Source organism: Clinocottus analis, unplaced genomic scaffold (genome assembly GCF_023055335.1).
Source record: "Clinocottus analis isolate CAN_PGR_092001 unplaced genomic scaffold, fCliAna1.0.p SCAF_4, whole genome shotgun sequence".
In the NCBI taxonomy this organism is placed as follows: domain Eukaryota; kingdom Metazoa; phylum Chordata; class Actinopteri; order Perciformes; family Cottidae; genus Clinocottus; species Clinocottus analis.
This window is the reverse complement of record NW_027176153.1, coordinates 2,283,577-2,300,013: the sequence shown is the minus strand read 5'-3', so window position 1 is coordinate 2,300,013 and position 16,437 is coordinate 2,283,577. Positions and strand designations below refer to the sequence as shown.

The 16,437-nt window shown below is 44.0% G+C and overlaps 1 pseudogene; it reads right to left on the bottom strand.

The window, feature by feature from the left end:
* Positions 1 to 5,405: 5,405 nt before the first annotated feature.
* LOC137800540 (deoxynucleoside triphosphate triphosphohydrolase SAMHD1-like) lies at positions 5,406 to 13,366 on the bottom strand (annotated as a pseudogene).
* Positions 13,367 to 16,437: the final 3,071 nt, after the last annotated feature.

Sequence of the window (16,437 nt, the reverse complement as noted above, 5' to 3'; positions counted from 1 at the left end):
ACTGTAGGTTTAGGTGCCTGAAAGCAAAACTGCCCTAACTTTCTTCCTGGACCTTGAACGCCTCTAGTTCCACAACAGAGGAGCTCTACTCCAGCAGATGCACCAACACACACCAAGCAAGTCTCGTTTCTTCCATAAGTAAGTCATATTTCAGGTTTTTGGCTGCAATGTGGTTGATATCTTGCTGAGGCTTTGTCTCAAAAGGGGTTTGGCGGTATTGGTGGATTCTGTAGGTCATAAGCTTTCCAGAAAGGTGTGCTAATCATGTGTAGCATCAAGCTAGGTATAGGAAAATGTATATTTCTATAACTTGAGGAGCTCTCTAGTCACTTTCGAGTCCTTCGGCCTGACTGGAATTGTTTTATAAACATGTAAAAATGGATTTATATGCTCTTGTAAGGCGTTTGCAGCTTTGTTTTGCTACGTCACATTAGTGGCTTTTGAATTGATTCATTGGGTACCAGCCCAGGACATGGAGAGTGAGGAAGACCTCCTGATGAAGAAAGGGCGCTGGGGTTTATCAAGTTTTTAGTGCCATAAATAAAAAAAGTATATATTTATATACATAATCAATCAAGTTCTTGTCTTTTAATAACTTAGTTACCATGACATTATGTGACTGAATGCTGCTCATGCCATTCCTCACATCCCTCCATCCTCTGCTGCTGCTGCTGCTCAGCCGTCACATACGGGGACCTCGGAGAGCCGGATGATCCCAGAGATGCCGGAGGGGGTGAGGGAGGGGAGGGGGGGAAGAAAGGGGAGGGAGGGGGGTGAGACTCCGCCCATCACTCCGGACCATGTGGTCCCCCCATCGCTCCTGTTGTTGTGCTTTCAAAAGGGGAGGGGAGAGGAGGGGCGCCGGATGGGCTCTGTGGACGTGTTGGATGGTCCGTGGCTTTGGTAACGGACCTCTCCGGGCAGCTGCCGGGTCCAGAACTTTAGCTGCTGGTTGCGCAGAGCTCAACGTGTCCTGGTGCTGGAAGAGGAAGAGGAGGAAGAGGAGGAGGAGGGCGGGGGGGGTCCGGCCCAGTCCAGCAGGTGGAAGGCTGCTTCCTGACAGGTGGTCCTGCGCAGGAGAGGATGGGCAGACGCGCGGCGGACAGCGGAGGCGCGATGAACACCGGCGACCGCTGCGCGCCCGGCGGCCCGCGGGACGCGGCGGCCGCGGAGGAGAACCCGGATGTGAAGAAGCACCAGCACAAGCACAACCTGAAGCACCGCTACGAGCTGATGGAGACTCTGGGCAAAGGCACGTACGGAAAAGTGAGGAAGGCGGTGGAGAGAGCGAGCCTGAGGACGGTGAGTGCTGGACAGCAGCGTGCGCGTCCCCCCCACTCCCCGCGGCGTGCGCGCGCGCAGGAAGCGCTCTTTAAAACACAATGTAACATCCAGATGATGATGATGAGTCATGTTTTGACCTCTTACTCTCTCTCTATCTGTGTGTGTGTGTGTGTGTGTGTGTGTGTGTGTGTGTGTGTGTGTGTGTGTGTGTGTGTGTGTGTGAGAGAGAGCTCATGATGCTTCCTGTGCTGAGATGCCTTTGCTCTGACTCATCCAGCACTTGAACAAGGCGATAAAGTTACTACAATAGGTCTCCTCCAACCCCCTTAACCAGAACACACACACACACACACACACACACACACACACACACACACACACACACACACACACACACGGTTAAAAACAGAACGTGGGTTCAATGTCTGCAGTCAGATTTTAATCCCACGGAGCACAAAGAGACAGATAAACCCGTCTGCCTCAAATCCCCCTCCTTGTTTCTTCAGTAAACAAACATAGAGAGTGTGTGTGTGTGTGTGTGTGTGTGTGTGTGTGTGTGTGTGTGTGTGTGTGTGTGTGTGCAGGGCTAGTGGGTTTGGTGGGACAAGAGGAAAGAATGCTGAATTCTTTGCGCCGGTAGCCGGCACATACCAAGGATTCCTTGAAACAAAACGGACGTTATTTTTAGGAACGAGACGAGGGTTGCTGTTGTTTGAGGTGGAGACCGATGTGGAGGCGAGAGGGAGGAGAACGAGGAGGAGAACGAGGAGGAGGAAGTAGGTTCGCCGTGACGATGAAGAGTTGACTTGAGAGTGTTCCTGAGTTGTGGCTGATTGATGTTCAGAAGGAAGTGGAAAGGATGATACGTTTCGGTATGCAGGGTCACCACTCAGAGCTGGAGCTCACTAGGGGCCTGCAGGGACACACACACACACACACACACACACACACACACACACACACACACACACACACACACACACACAGCTACCTCTGTTTCCCTCAATGCATCCTGTTATACTTTGGCATTTTGGGCCGATTTCGCACACGCAGCGCATTACGTGGACGAACAATGAGACATTGTTGGTTCACAAGGAGACTTCAGCGATCCTGTTGTGACATGACACACACACGAGGGTGAGATCATTCATGCGCAGAGACACACTTCCTCTGCACACACGTGCCCCCGGGAAAGGGATCCAATGTTGAGATCGGTGACAGGGTGCTCTTGGCCAACAGAAAGGAAAGGGGTAAAAAGAAACTGGCTGACAGGTGGGATTCGACTGTCTATACTGTGGTGGATGTGAATGCGGAGACACACACGTACAGAATCCGTGACGCAATCACTGGGCGGGAGAAAGTGATCCACAGGAACTTGCTGATGCTGGTTAATTTCCTCCCTGTGGGGGATACGCGTGAGATGTCTGACCTGGCCTCATCCTTGCTAGTGTCAGGATCCTCAGCTTCAGGAGGTGATGGTGGTGGGGCAGTAGAGGCCTCGTCTGAGAGAGAGGATGAGTCTTATAGTGTGACCAGTGGAAGCCATGTTACCGAAAGTGACAGAGAACCTCCTGCAGCTATGGGAGATGGTCAGGGTCCCTTGACTATTGAGGTGCCTGTAGATTCGGAGAGGAGAACCATTGAATGGATTACTCAGTTGTCTGCGCCAAGCCTGGGCGAGGTGGGCATTACTGACATGAGTGTTACGTCTGACCTCCAGAACACAGCTACCTCACTTGAAGACTGCACGACTGATCGGTCTGTGACTTGTGATTCTTGTTCTTTGGCTGCTGCAGATGTCTCATCAGATGTGAGACAGTCTGATTTTGCACTTGACACTATGACACAGACGGAAAACACATCTGACACTTTGCATACTGTGGTCCAGGTCTCTCCTACACACTGTGGTCGTTTTGCTACACGGGGCAGGTCAAGATTTGGTCGTTTAATCAATCCTGTAGATAGGCTTATACAGACCATGTCCAGGCAGGATGTTGTCCAGGAGTAGCTTAAGGTTGAGGCTGTTTTGCAACTCCATGTTCCAGATTTTTACTTTTTATGAATCATAAGCCAGTAGCTTATGTTTTTATGGGTCTGGAAACCGTTGTATTAGTTTGATGTCCCACTGTTTTTTTTCTTTTTTTTCTTCTTCTTTTCTTTTCATGTCATGAACCTGTACTGCACTGCACTTTGTGTTTGGGTCTTGTGGGGTGTAGACGGCACCCTGTAGCCAGTTGTTGGGTTGGGAGGTTAGTAATGCTCTCGTACCACTTCATCCCTGTGGGATACATTTTATGTTGGTCTTCTTGATGTTGGCCCTTTGTAAGTTGTGAATTTGTGATGTTTTCCTCGGCGTGCACTCTGTAGTACGTGCTCATGTTTGATAAAATTCAGTGGGGGTGAATGTAACGGAGTTAAAAACACACTGTCATTTCCTATTTTCAATGTGTTTTATTTTTGTTTGTTATTCAACAATCTTGTTGAGTGTGTATGAATTTTATTTTGAAAAGTTGAGTCTGTTTCCTGCGGAGGTTGCGTTTTGCCTTTTCCGCACCTCCTAGGCTCCCGTAGTTCCGTCTTACTTTCACAAAAGTGAGTTACCGTTGAAGGTAAGACGTAGGGAGAATATGTCGCACTGTTTTGTTTTATTCTTCTGAAATGTAACCGTTTGTTGGACACGGTGATGGTCGCTGATGCGCTCGCGGTGTCCAGCTGTCGGGTTGATAGTTTGGACGGCAGAAATGCGTGTTTTGTGGGTGTTTTTATTTGGCGCCAATTGTACTGTTCATATCCGGCCGCCTTGTCATATATTTTCCCTGTATACGTTGTTCTGTGTGTTTAGGAGGTTCATGTGCGGAGACAGACTGGAAGGAAATGTATGTGTGTTGTCTTCTGCAGGTATGTGGTTTCTTTTGTTATTTTACGGTAGTTCCGTCTGACTTTCACACAAAAGTGAGTTACCGTTGAAGGAGGTTCATGTGCGGAGACAGACTGGAAGGAAATGTATGTGTGTTGTCTTCTGCAGAAAAATAAACAAGTGCTGGAAAAATTCAACGGAGCCGACTTCTTCTGTGTCCTGAACAAGTCCGTTACACCTTCAAATAACAGTGTCTAACACCTTAGCGCTGTGTTTAGCAAATTGCAGAAGTATAAGCTTTGCAGGCATGTAAACTTATCAAACATAAAAACTTTGCAGAAGTATAAACTTGCAGAATCATGATGAACTTTTAAGTGCATGATGAACTTTTCTCCTCTGTTCTTGTGTACTTTTAACCCTGTAATGGAACATGATTAAAACTCTCATTTCTCTTCAGTATGCTGCTTATATTTTGAGCCTTCTTCTAAAAGCATATTGATTATTTCAAACTCAGCGTGAATGAACAACATGAACACATGAATATTAAAAAAAACATGACTTTTGCAAAACATTTAATTTTTATATTTTATCTTCATATTTTTTCAGTTATAGTGTGGAGACCTCGTTCTGATTTATTCATGTGACTATAAATATATATATAGTGATGTAGAAATGTGTATGTATCTGCATCCTGTGAAACACTTTGCTGCTTGTTTTGATTCATGTTATTTAAATAAGTTGTATCACTATCAACCACACGACATGCATTGGGTGAATGCAGTCGGTGGAGAGCAGCTGCAGGCGCCTGAGAGGTCATCCTCGACCACGTGTTCATGACGTCAGAGCAAGAAGGAATCAAGTCAGACACAAATCTATCCGGCGTGCATCGTTTCATCTCCAACGAGTCTTTTATTTCGCAAGTAAAACGACTTACTTCCGGTGTTTTACTCGATGTTAAAGGGTTACTTGACGTAAGTCGCTCCTTATTGGCTGGCAACGCGGAGGGCGGAGCCACAAGCAAGTTAAACCGGCTGACATGCGACTCGTCATCGTGCATGTCAGGACCCACGTGCGGGGATCAAATCCCGGGGACTGACAGCAGTTTACCAGGAACATGAAAGCTTCTGACGTGTGTGCTTGTTTTATTTGATTATTAGCTGATTACACGCTTAATTAGTATTATCAGTCCACGTGTTATAAATGGAGGAAGGAACAATGAGGAGCACATGGGGTAATGATCAGATACTAGTGACTTTATTAATAAAGCACCTTTAAAAGCAGATTTTACATGTTTTTTTTGTTCACAGACAAACCAATATATAAACAGAAAGCTCAACCAAAAGCAACACAATGGTCAAAGTTATAAACCCCGATTATAAAATGGTACAATAAAACCAATTGATATAAGAACAAACTAAGAACTAAAATAAAGACATGACGATAAAAACAATGCTAATAAAATAAAGCAGTAAGTGTTGCTTCATAATAATAATCAACCAGAATGAGGATCAGTGAGGGTTGGCTTTCCTTTTTTTGTTAATTTTAATCTTCATTTTCCAAAACTGTCAGGTTGGGACTGGAAGGAGGACTCCGATGCAGAGGATGTAATGTACGAGCCCAGTTTATTGTTTCAGGACCTCTTTGGAGAGTGAAAAACCATTGGGCTATGAAAACCTCACTCAAAGACAACGTTCTGGCAATAATAGCTTGCTGACGAAAAAACGCTTGATAAAAAAAAAAAGGAATTCTCCAGTAAAAGTAGGGGCAAAAAAACATGGAAGATCCTAAAACATAAATTGCTCCCAAAAGGAGGATAACAAAAGCTAGAGTAAAAATCAAAACCAGGGGAAAACCCAAAACTACTGAACGGGACAAAAGGCTCACCTAAACATGAGGCTCTACAGCTACCTAGTACTAATTAAACACAAAATCGCTCCAAAGGGGAGGAAGAAAACTGATTACAAAATAACACAAATCGAAGCTAAACGAGAAAAACTTCAACAAATGAAAAACCACTCTCAAAGGAAAAGCCAGAAAACAATTTACGTAGCAAAAAGGCTCTTGGCAAACTTGACTATGGATAAATGCTTATGTGTGCGGACAAGGACCAACACTTTGGCACAGGACAAAGGGGAGACTCCGACTATAAGCACATGAGAATAATGGGCAACAGGTGGACACAATCAGGAATCAGGGATGATGGGCAGGTGATTCAAGAGGAAGGGCAAGTGACCTGAGACGGGAGGAGAGTTAGGTCTTCAAAATAAAACAGGAAATGACAAGACAATAACCCAAGACAAGACCACCCTCACCGCGGTGTGACAAAAACTGCTTCATTGGTGGCTCCGGCTAGGTTTACTGTGTCTCCTACTGTAAATAAAGACAAAAGTACATAAGTATCAGTAACGAGAGCAGTGCCGAGTGAACATAACATATAATACACAGAACCCTCGACAGTACGTTACATCATAGCCTAAATATTACCTCAGCTTTTGGCCATTGTTTCTTCCGGCACAGCTGGCTCACGCACTTCCGAACCTTTGTCAGATTGGTTTGATTAATCTTCTGACTGGTTTGATCAATCTTCTTCCAGTAAACCCTGATCAGCTGCTCAGAGAAGCATGTTGGAGTAAACATGGACGCCTGACAAGAATGAGAGCGGCAAACATGAGAGAATGATCACACGAATAAATAAATACACACAAGCCACGAAAAGATCAACATTAAAACAGTTGCGGTCACTGCTTTAGTTCTCACCTCGTCGACGGTGAGAGTTACTGCTGTTTCCGGGTCGCTCTTTGAGTAGAACCCCATCTTCATGATGGGATCATTTTCTTTCATCCCATAATCCATTTTAACGATCTAAAAGAGACAGAAGACAGACGCATGATTTTAAGCCAGAGAAGGAAGGCAACGTCTCACTAATTAAATATGATATCCAAGATATTTAAAGACAACGTGAAATTACAATATTAAATGATTATGTTAAAGGTTAAAGTCTTTATTGTTACGTTTCATGCTCCCCATAAAAAAAGAATAGTGAACATTTGACTGGAACAAAGGAAAATGTTGTTAGTCGTTCTGAGAGAGACCAGACGCATGGCTGACTCGTTAGCTAGTTCGCTAGTTAGCTAGTTAGCTTGTCCATCTGCGGATCGATGAGTGGGCTGGAGGGACTGTTGGGCCCAGCTGGACTTTTTTTCCGCCGTTCGGCTAATTTTCTGTAACCAGTGTAGCATTGAAGCATGGTGGAGTCATCAAGCTAGCTACCAGCGGTCTAGTAGCGAGCTAGCTAATTCCACCATGCTTCAATGCTACACTGGTTACAGAAAATTAGCCAAGCAACGTTGTCACTCTTCTTGAACGCAGTGAACTTTCCCACACTGCATCAGAAGAGTGAGGATGAAGCATTAAGTTGTTAAGTTTTACTCATAAACTCTGGATCTCTAGGCTTCGTAACACATCTTTAATAACCATTCATGATCCAGCAAACAGGCATAAGCAAAAGGGTAAAGATGGAGTGTACGCTGCTCAATACCTGAACATTATATGTGACTGTTGAAGGCGATTGATTTCCGTATAATGATTCTCGAGAAAAAACCCTCCGCAGACATCTCTGTGAGTTTAATTACAAAGTCCTCTACACATGAAGTAAAAGGAATTCGACTAAAACTCACGTGAATGTCAAAGTCGTCTTCGATGGTTGTCAGTTTGGCTTTCTTACAGGCTGTCACCAATTGCTTTTTCCAAAGACTTTTCATGTCCTTGGGGAGAAAAGGTGATTAATGGGAGAGATTTTAAATTGATTCTAACTCAACAATCAGTGGACGTACGCTAATCCAGATTAAGTTACATTTAAAAACACTGTCTCGTCTCTTTGTCCACACTTTACGTTTGTCTCACCCCTAAATTGAGCCATAGGTAAGACTAGTATTAGAGTAGAAACTATACATATTAAAATAGATATTACTAGTATTAGAGTAGAAACTATACATATTAAAATAGATATTACTAGTATTAGAGTAGAAACTATACATATTAAAATAGATATTACTAGTATTAGAGTAGAAACCATACATATTAAAGTAGATATTACTAGTATTAGAGTAGAAACCACACATATTAAAGTAGATATTACTAGTATTAGAGTAGAAACCATACATATTAAAGTAGATATTACTAGTACTAAAGTAAAAACTATACAAAACTTAACAGGAGTAAATAAAGACAAACCTTTGAGATGGTGACCAGATAAAGTGATTAAGATTAATAGCAGCAGTCTATTATAGATGTAAACAGCGTCCAGCATAATAATATGTGCCGTGGTTAAAATAACATGTACACTACATGCTAACATGTCAATAGACACAGTACACAATGGATATGTGGACAGGAAAAGCTGGGGATTGAACCACCAACTCTTCCTCCTCCACAGCTGTCAAAGTATCATGATCCCTGATCAAAATCACGACTACATGCTTGTTGCATTGACAACACGAACTGCTGTTGCCCTCCGTGAAGTTTCTTCCCATTCATATCGTACACATCACATCTTAATAAACAGGATGAAAAGTTAAAGTATTTAGACTATAAAAACCTCACCTCTACATCGTTTTTCATCATCTCACTCTGCATGGCCTTAGAGAGGGAGAAAAGGTGAGAGACGGGAGGGACAAGAAAGTTAAATGTAAAAATGTAACTTCATCTCTGGGTTCTCGCTCTCTGTCCACAACAACACAGCAATCATCACAAAACTCCTCTTGCATACAACTCTTTGTGGAGTCACAGATAAAACCCAGCGTGCACACAAAGACAGAAACATGCTGAAGCATTTTTTTCATTGGATTTGTGATCCACACGTGTGCCTTCGTTACTCTGATTTGATGTATTTGCTGCTCTGGCACCAAAGGTCAAGTGGCCTTTCCTTTGAAAGGACAACAGTCCAGACCTGAATGTAATACAGACACACAATGACACTAGTGCGTACCTCAGTGACCTTTGTTTCACCCAGAAACTTGTAGTGCTGTCGGTGGACGATCATCTTAAGAATCTTCTGAGCCTCGGCCAGCTCCTCGTTGGGAGAGTTGAGTATTTGTCCAAAAACATCATCTGCAGCAGAGTTAGAACAAACCAAAGAAAAGGGTCATCAATGTGATCCAAACTCAAGCGTCCTATAATACCGAAGCAACCGAAGCAGAGAAGGTCCAGTTTTGGGATCTCCGTGCTGAAGCGAAGTGCAGAGGGCTTTAAGAAGAGAGTCTGGAGTTTAAAGAGTCGTGTCTTTGTTTAGTCTTCACAAGTGCCAACGTGTGAGTGGATTAAATGCTGTGCGGAGTCGGAGAAGTTTCCGTAAGCCAATCACAGTGTTGTGGTCAAACTTTTAAAAGGTGTCTTCTCAGCTGCTGTCAGTGGTCGTTTCAGCTCAAAGCGATGCGACCCCTCCTCCACTCCAGGCTCCTCCAGTGAGCATCCAGTCCCGCTTATCATTCATCATGAGCTCACAGCTACTCCCTTCTTCAACCCCACCACCAGCACGACTACCCCTTGCTTATCCTAATTCAGGATGGAGTCCAATCGCCAAAGATTTTCACACCTCCCCGCAATTTACAGTCCAATTAACCTAAGCTTAGCCCTGTTTTATATTTTAATGTTTTTATTTCTGTTATCTGATCTCTGTGTGTCGTGTGACTGTTGTAACTTTTTTTATGCTGCGGTCTTGGCCAGGGTGCCCTTGGAAAAGAGGTCATTGTATCTCTATGCGTCCGACCTGGTTCAATAAAGGCTAATAAATAAACAAATAAAATAAGCTGCGTGTCTTTAGGCTGTGAAAGGAAGCCAGAGAACCTGGAGAGAAAACGCTGACACATGGAAACTTCAGACAGAAGTACCTTCCAGACCAGCGTCAAAGTTCAAGGTGCAATCTTATGATGAAGTATCATAAATTCATCTTCATGATAAAACACAAGCTCGCAGCTCACAGCGGTTTCTACCTGTCAGCTTGGTGTAGGCATCCATGTTGTTTATGACTTCATGAAGAGGTATCGTCTCCGTTTCTGAGACTTTAATCTGGATGTGCTCATCTGCTTTTTCAAAGGCCTCCAAGATCCTGAAAAATCACATCATCACTTTTTGAAACATTTAGCTGCGTAACATGCAAGAGGGGATTATGAAGCAAATGAAAATAAGCATTAACAGAAAAAGGTGAACGTTGTTATGAGAGTACCAACGTGGGAAACGTAGCTACTCACATTGACTCAATGATTTTGTTCACTTTGTGCTGGTAGGCTCTTCTGTGGAGAAGGTATCTCAAGTGGAACAAGTCGTACAGATTGTCCACTTCCTGTGGAGAGCATATGTTTATATTGCGCATCTGTAGAAATATTTTCTGCGTGTGATGTTGCCGATTCATATAATGGAGCTGAGAGAAAGTCCATTACTGGTTGGATCGCTGTTGGGCGAATCTTTATTTGACTTCTTTTTTGAATTTCTTCTCCTCCTACATTCTTTCAGCTACAGAAACCATTCAGCTATCAAAATGTTCAGCTCTTTAAGGGCATATCGCCTACGGATTTTCTTGTTTCCAACTTTTTCAACTTCAAGGATTTCCAGCAGTTCAGTTCAACGCTTTTTGGCTACAACACTTTTCAGCATGTACTTTCGCTTTTCTGTAGTTTCAAATATTTCAGCTTCAAGCTTCCTGCTTTCAGCATTCCAATGCATTTTCAGCAGGAAATGCCTTTTGTAATTCCATATCGTGGACACCTCGAAGGGCATTATCCCGCTTACAACACGGTCAGTTCATCAATGAAGACACACTTACGCGTATATTTCCTAATTATTTAAATTGTGTTTTATGCAAAAACCCAGTAAGGATGACTTAAACTAAGAAAAGGGAAATAGTTCATCATTCATCTTTTAGTTCATAAGACTTATTTGAAATTGTCCAGTTAATAATGGTGAAAACAGTAAAAAAACAATTGTGATATAAAAATGTCATATTCTGACTTCCCTTGTAATAACACAGCTTATTCGCAATCCTTATTGTTGGACCCTGAAATGGTTTTGGTGTTCGAAAACTGATTAAAAAAGGAGAAACTGCAAAGTCTTCACCTTGTCTCTTGTGCAGATTTGCTGGATTCCGTCCACTTTACACACTCTGGCAAATTGTATAAAGCAGAGATGGTCAAAGCCGCTCTTGATGCCCAGGTAGTGGGCATCCCTGAGAAGAGACAGAGCGAGGAAATACGAAAAGAAGAAGCTTTTTACGTTAAACTAATCAAAGTGAATGCTGCACATTGATAGAGTAATGAGAACGTTGTAATTGTTCGGGGTGAATAATACATTGTAGTTCAACGAGCCCCACCTGGCGAGGTAGTCAAACTTGTCCACATCAATGCCATTTCTTTTGTTGGCCACGATATCATAGAGGAAGCGCTTGTCTGGACGGCCTACAGGTGGAAGGCCATCAGGTGACTGCGGAGATGACAGAACAACGGCGGCATCAGATCGGCGGCTGTAGCAAACGTGGCGATACTGACGGATTTCACTCAAGCCACACGGACACGTACCAGTCCTTTAATCATCTCTTTGATGAACGTCATGTCAATGGGCAGCACCAGTTCATGTTCCATCATAATCTCCTGAATGCCATTATGTTCCACCATGTCGTCAAACATTTCCTCAGAGGCTGTCTCATGCTGCAAGACACAGATTTGTGAACACACACCGTGAATTCATAATAAAAAATCTGAATAAACTCATTTAGAAAAATGATGTATTACTCATGTTCATTTTACTACAGTTTATTATTTAGATGATATTGTTGACATTTATTCAAACAATGTTAATATTGTGATATCATCATGTTTCATGTCATTTCATTGGATAAATATTGATGTTTTGGAGAAAGCCGTCTAATATACATGATGTATACAACTGTATGTATACTTGTATCGGATAGGACCATCTGTTAAAATATAATACGAGTCTCTCTTTTCCTTTCGGGTTTGCCCCAGACTCTCCTGGTCGCTGATACTCTCACCCAGACTAGAACGGTTATTTTAAGGTTTCTTACCTTCCATTCCGGTCTGGTTTTGTGGATGAATGTTTCAAACAGATGGGAAAAAGGCCCATGTCCTAGATATGGATAAATAAACAAGAGTTTATTGTGTGAACTGGTAGCTGGAGAGGTGCCATAACCAATTGACTTCCCCTTTTAGTGATGACTCAAAGGGACAATGACAAATAACATCTCAGATATTTACTGGTCACTGTCTGAAAGTGTGAGCCCTTTCCAGATATATCTGTAATCATCACACCTAAAGCATTCAAGCATTGAACCTGGATGATCTGCTGCTGTTGCTCTGATTGGCTGCAGCTCAACAAAGTGTACATGTGGATGTATTTCTATCGTCTGCCTTCATGCATGAGATGTCATAGTGAGGCCGTGTGTGTCACTCACCCAGGTCATGGCAAAGACCAGCGATCTGCACACAAAGGACGTCTCGTTCAGTGATGTTGAGTTCCGTCTGCTTTGATTGTAGAGCTTTCACGAGCTTTCCTGCCAAGTGCGCCACCCTTTACCCCGAATACAACACAACACAAAACTCAAGTATCCTGCTGCAAACGTATGAACAGTTGTCACATAAAACTGTCTGATGAGAGCAGACGTACCCGATCGAGTGTTCAAAGCGGTTGTGGGATGCTCCAGGGTAGACAAAGTAACACCCTCCAAGCTGCTTGATGTATCGCAGTCTCTGGAAATGAGGCGTGTCTATGATTTTGACCAGAAGAGGGTGTAACAGTATCGTGCCGTGGATGGGATCATTGAACACCTGGCAGGACACACAGAACAAAAACCCTGATCAGTTATTATCCAAGAGAGTACCAGTGAAACCAGGAATGTCACAAACAAAGGAATGTCTTAAAAACACAGCCAGATCATTGAGCTCCTGATAGGACAAAGTAGAACAAATATTGGAGAGACCTACTCCACCATTAAACAACTTTCAATTTTCATTGTACACTGCAATCTTCCTCATCTTCCTTAAATTGTATTTATTTATTTTACTAAAGATGGACAATAGGTTCAACAATAGACAGTAAACATGCATCATCTTGGTTTATTCACTGACTGTGGCGTCTCACACAGTCTTTCATATTCATTCTAAAGGCTCTTCAGTGTTGGGGATAAACACATAATATATTACCTTGGAGTTCATCGTGATCTCTATAGAAAATGGGGAACAAATAAAATACAGAAGAAGGTGTTAGGGAACGAGCAGGAGAGAGAAAGGTGAGTCGTGAAACCTGAAAGAAATCCAGTGAGGTGGATGTTGTCGAACCAAATTAGTGCTAAAATTCAGCGATATTTTGTTTTGTACAAAGTAAACGTTTCCCTCTTGAACAAAAGAAAACACTCACTTTTTTTTTCCTCCGTCGACGATGTCTTCAGCAGTTTGGAGCTTTCTGTGGTTTTATCGGCAGCTAACCAAAGTCTGGATTGTCACAAACTACATTGTACCGTGTGTTATATAGCTGATGTCTCCACCACACCCATCACATTGATCACTGCCCTCATAGTGGACATATTTTAAGCTGGTTAGACATCAAAAGCTTTTCCATTAAACAATAAAAAAAAAACAGGTTTGTCAACAGCTTGCCAACGAGTGCAGTTCAACAGGTCGCCTCATGCTGACGTTCAGGGGCGTAGATGGTGGTCATGATACATCTCTGAACATGTGAACAGGTGGAAGTGAGAAGTTTGCGCAATCAAGAGGGTTTAATGAATCAAACTAGGATCACTTGCAGGAACAAACCTCACAAAAGAAGATGAGATTCATGATAAGAACGGGCTCGTTGTTCTTGCATCAAGGCCCAATGAGGCCGAGCAGGAAGCCAAAGCTACACAGGAATGTCTTCAGGACACGCCAGTGGAATTATTAAGCACCTGATGACACATAAACTAGTCACGCCTACTCCAATCATGATCTAAGAGTACCAGTAAAAACACACACAGTGCATAACGAGCGAACAAGTTTTTCTTCTTTACATAAGATCAACACAAGCCTGTGATTGACAGGTCGTGGATAGTTTCACTTTCATTGTCCTCGCACAGCTGGTAGGACAAAGGAGAACAGCTATTGGACACACCTCACAGTGTTTCCACAACATGACCGAGTGCGACCTGTTCGATTGTCTTTCATTGGGTGTTGTTTGTACTTTCCATCTAAGAAAATAACCTCATGTAACTCGAAAGATTGAAAGATAGAATAATCTATCTCGATCCTCAGCTGACTCCTTTCAACACGCCCACCCTCTCTCTAAGGCTGAGCTTTACAGAGGGAACTCATCTCTTTACTCTCTCTCTAAGGCTGAGCTTTACAGAGGGAACTCATCTCTTTACTCTCTCTCTAAGGCTGAGCTTTACAGAGGGAACTCATCTCTTTACTCTCTCTCTAAGGCTGAGCTTTACAGAGGGAACTCATCTCTTTACTATCTCTCTAAGGCTGAGCTTTACAGAGGGAACTCATCTCTTTACTCTCTCTCTCAGGCTGAGCCCTACAGAGGGAACTCATCTCTTTACCCTCTCTCTAGGGCTGAGCCCTACAGAGGGAACTCATCTCTTTACCCTCTCTCAGGCTGAGCCATCTAGAGGGAACTCATCTCTTCACCCTCTCTCTCAGGCTGAGCCCTAGAGAGGTAACTCATCTCTTTACCCTCTCTCTAGGGCTGAGCCCTACAGAGGGAACTCATCTCTTTACCCTCTCTCAGGCTGAGCCATCTAGAGGGAACTCATCTCTTCACCCTCTCTCTCAGGCTGAGCCCTAGAGAGGTAACTCATCTCTTTACCCTCTCTCTAGGGCTGAGCCCTACAGAGGGAACTCATCTCTTTACCCTCTCTCAGGCTGAGCCATCTAGAGGGAACTCATCTCTTCACCCTCTCTCTCAGGCTGAGCCCTACAGAGGTAACTCATCTCTTTACCCTCTCTCTAAGGCTGAGCCCTACGGAGGGAACTCATCTCTTTACCCTCTCTCAGGCTGAGCAATCTAGAGGGAACTCATCTCTTCACCCTCTCTCAGGCTGAGCCCTACAGAGGGAACTCATCTCTTTACCCTCTCTCTAAGGCTGAGCCCTACAGAGGGAACTCATCTCTTTACCCTCTCTCTAAGGCTGAGCCCTACAGAGGGAACTCATCTCTTTACCCTCTCTCTAAGGCTGAGCTTTACAGAGGTAACTCATCTCTTTACCCTCTGTCTAAGGCTGAGCCCTACAGAGGTAACTCATCTCTTTACCCTCTCTCTAAGGCTGAGCCCCACAGAGGGAACTCATCTCTTTACCCTCTCTCTCAGGCTGAGCCCTACAGAGGTAACTTATCTCTTTACCCTCTCTCTAAGGCTGAGCCCTACAGAGGTAACTCATCTCTTTACCCTCTCTCTAAGGCTTAGCCCTACAGAGGGAACTCATCTCTACACCCTCTCTCTCAGGCTGAGCCCTACAGAGGGAACTCATCTCTTTACCCTCTCTGTAAGGCTGAGCCCTACCGACGAAACTCATCTCTTTACCCTCTCTCAGGCTGAGCTCTACAGACGGAACTCATCTCTTTACCCTCTCTGTAAGGCTGAGCCCTACAGACGAAACTCATCTCTTTACCCTCTCTCAGGCTGAGCCCTCCAGAGAGAACTCATCTCTTTACCCTCTCAGGCTGAGCCCTACAGAGGGAACTCATCTCTTTACCCTCTCTCTAAGGCTGAGCTTTACAGAGGGAACTCATCTCTTCAGCCTCTCTCTCTCTGGCTGAGCCCTACAGAGGGAACTCATCTCTTCACCCTCTCTCTCAGGCTGAGCCCTCCAGAGAGAACTCATCTCTTTACCCTCTCTCTCAGGCTGAGCCCTACAGAGGGAACTCATCTCTTTACCCTCTCTCAGGCTGAGCCCTACAGACGGAACTCATCTCTTTACCCTCTCTCTAAGGCTGAGCTTTACAGAGGGAACTCATCTCTTCACCCTCTCTCTCGCAGGCTGGGCCACCTAGAGGGAACTCATCTCTTCACCCTCTCTCTCAGGCTGAGCCCTCCAGAGGGAACTCATCTCTTTACCCTCTCTCTCAGGCTGAGCCCTCCAGAGGAAACTCATCTCTTGACACTCTCTCTCAGGCTGAGCTTTACAAAGGGAACTCATCTCTTTACCCTCTCTCTCAGGCTGAGCCCTACAGAGGGAACTCATCTCTTTACCCTCTCTCTAAGGCTGAGCCCTACAGAGGGAACTCATCTCTTCACCCTCTCTCTCAGGCTGA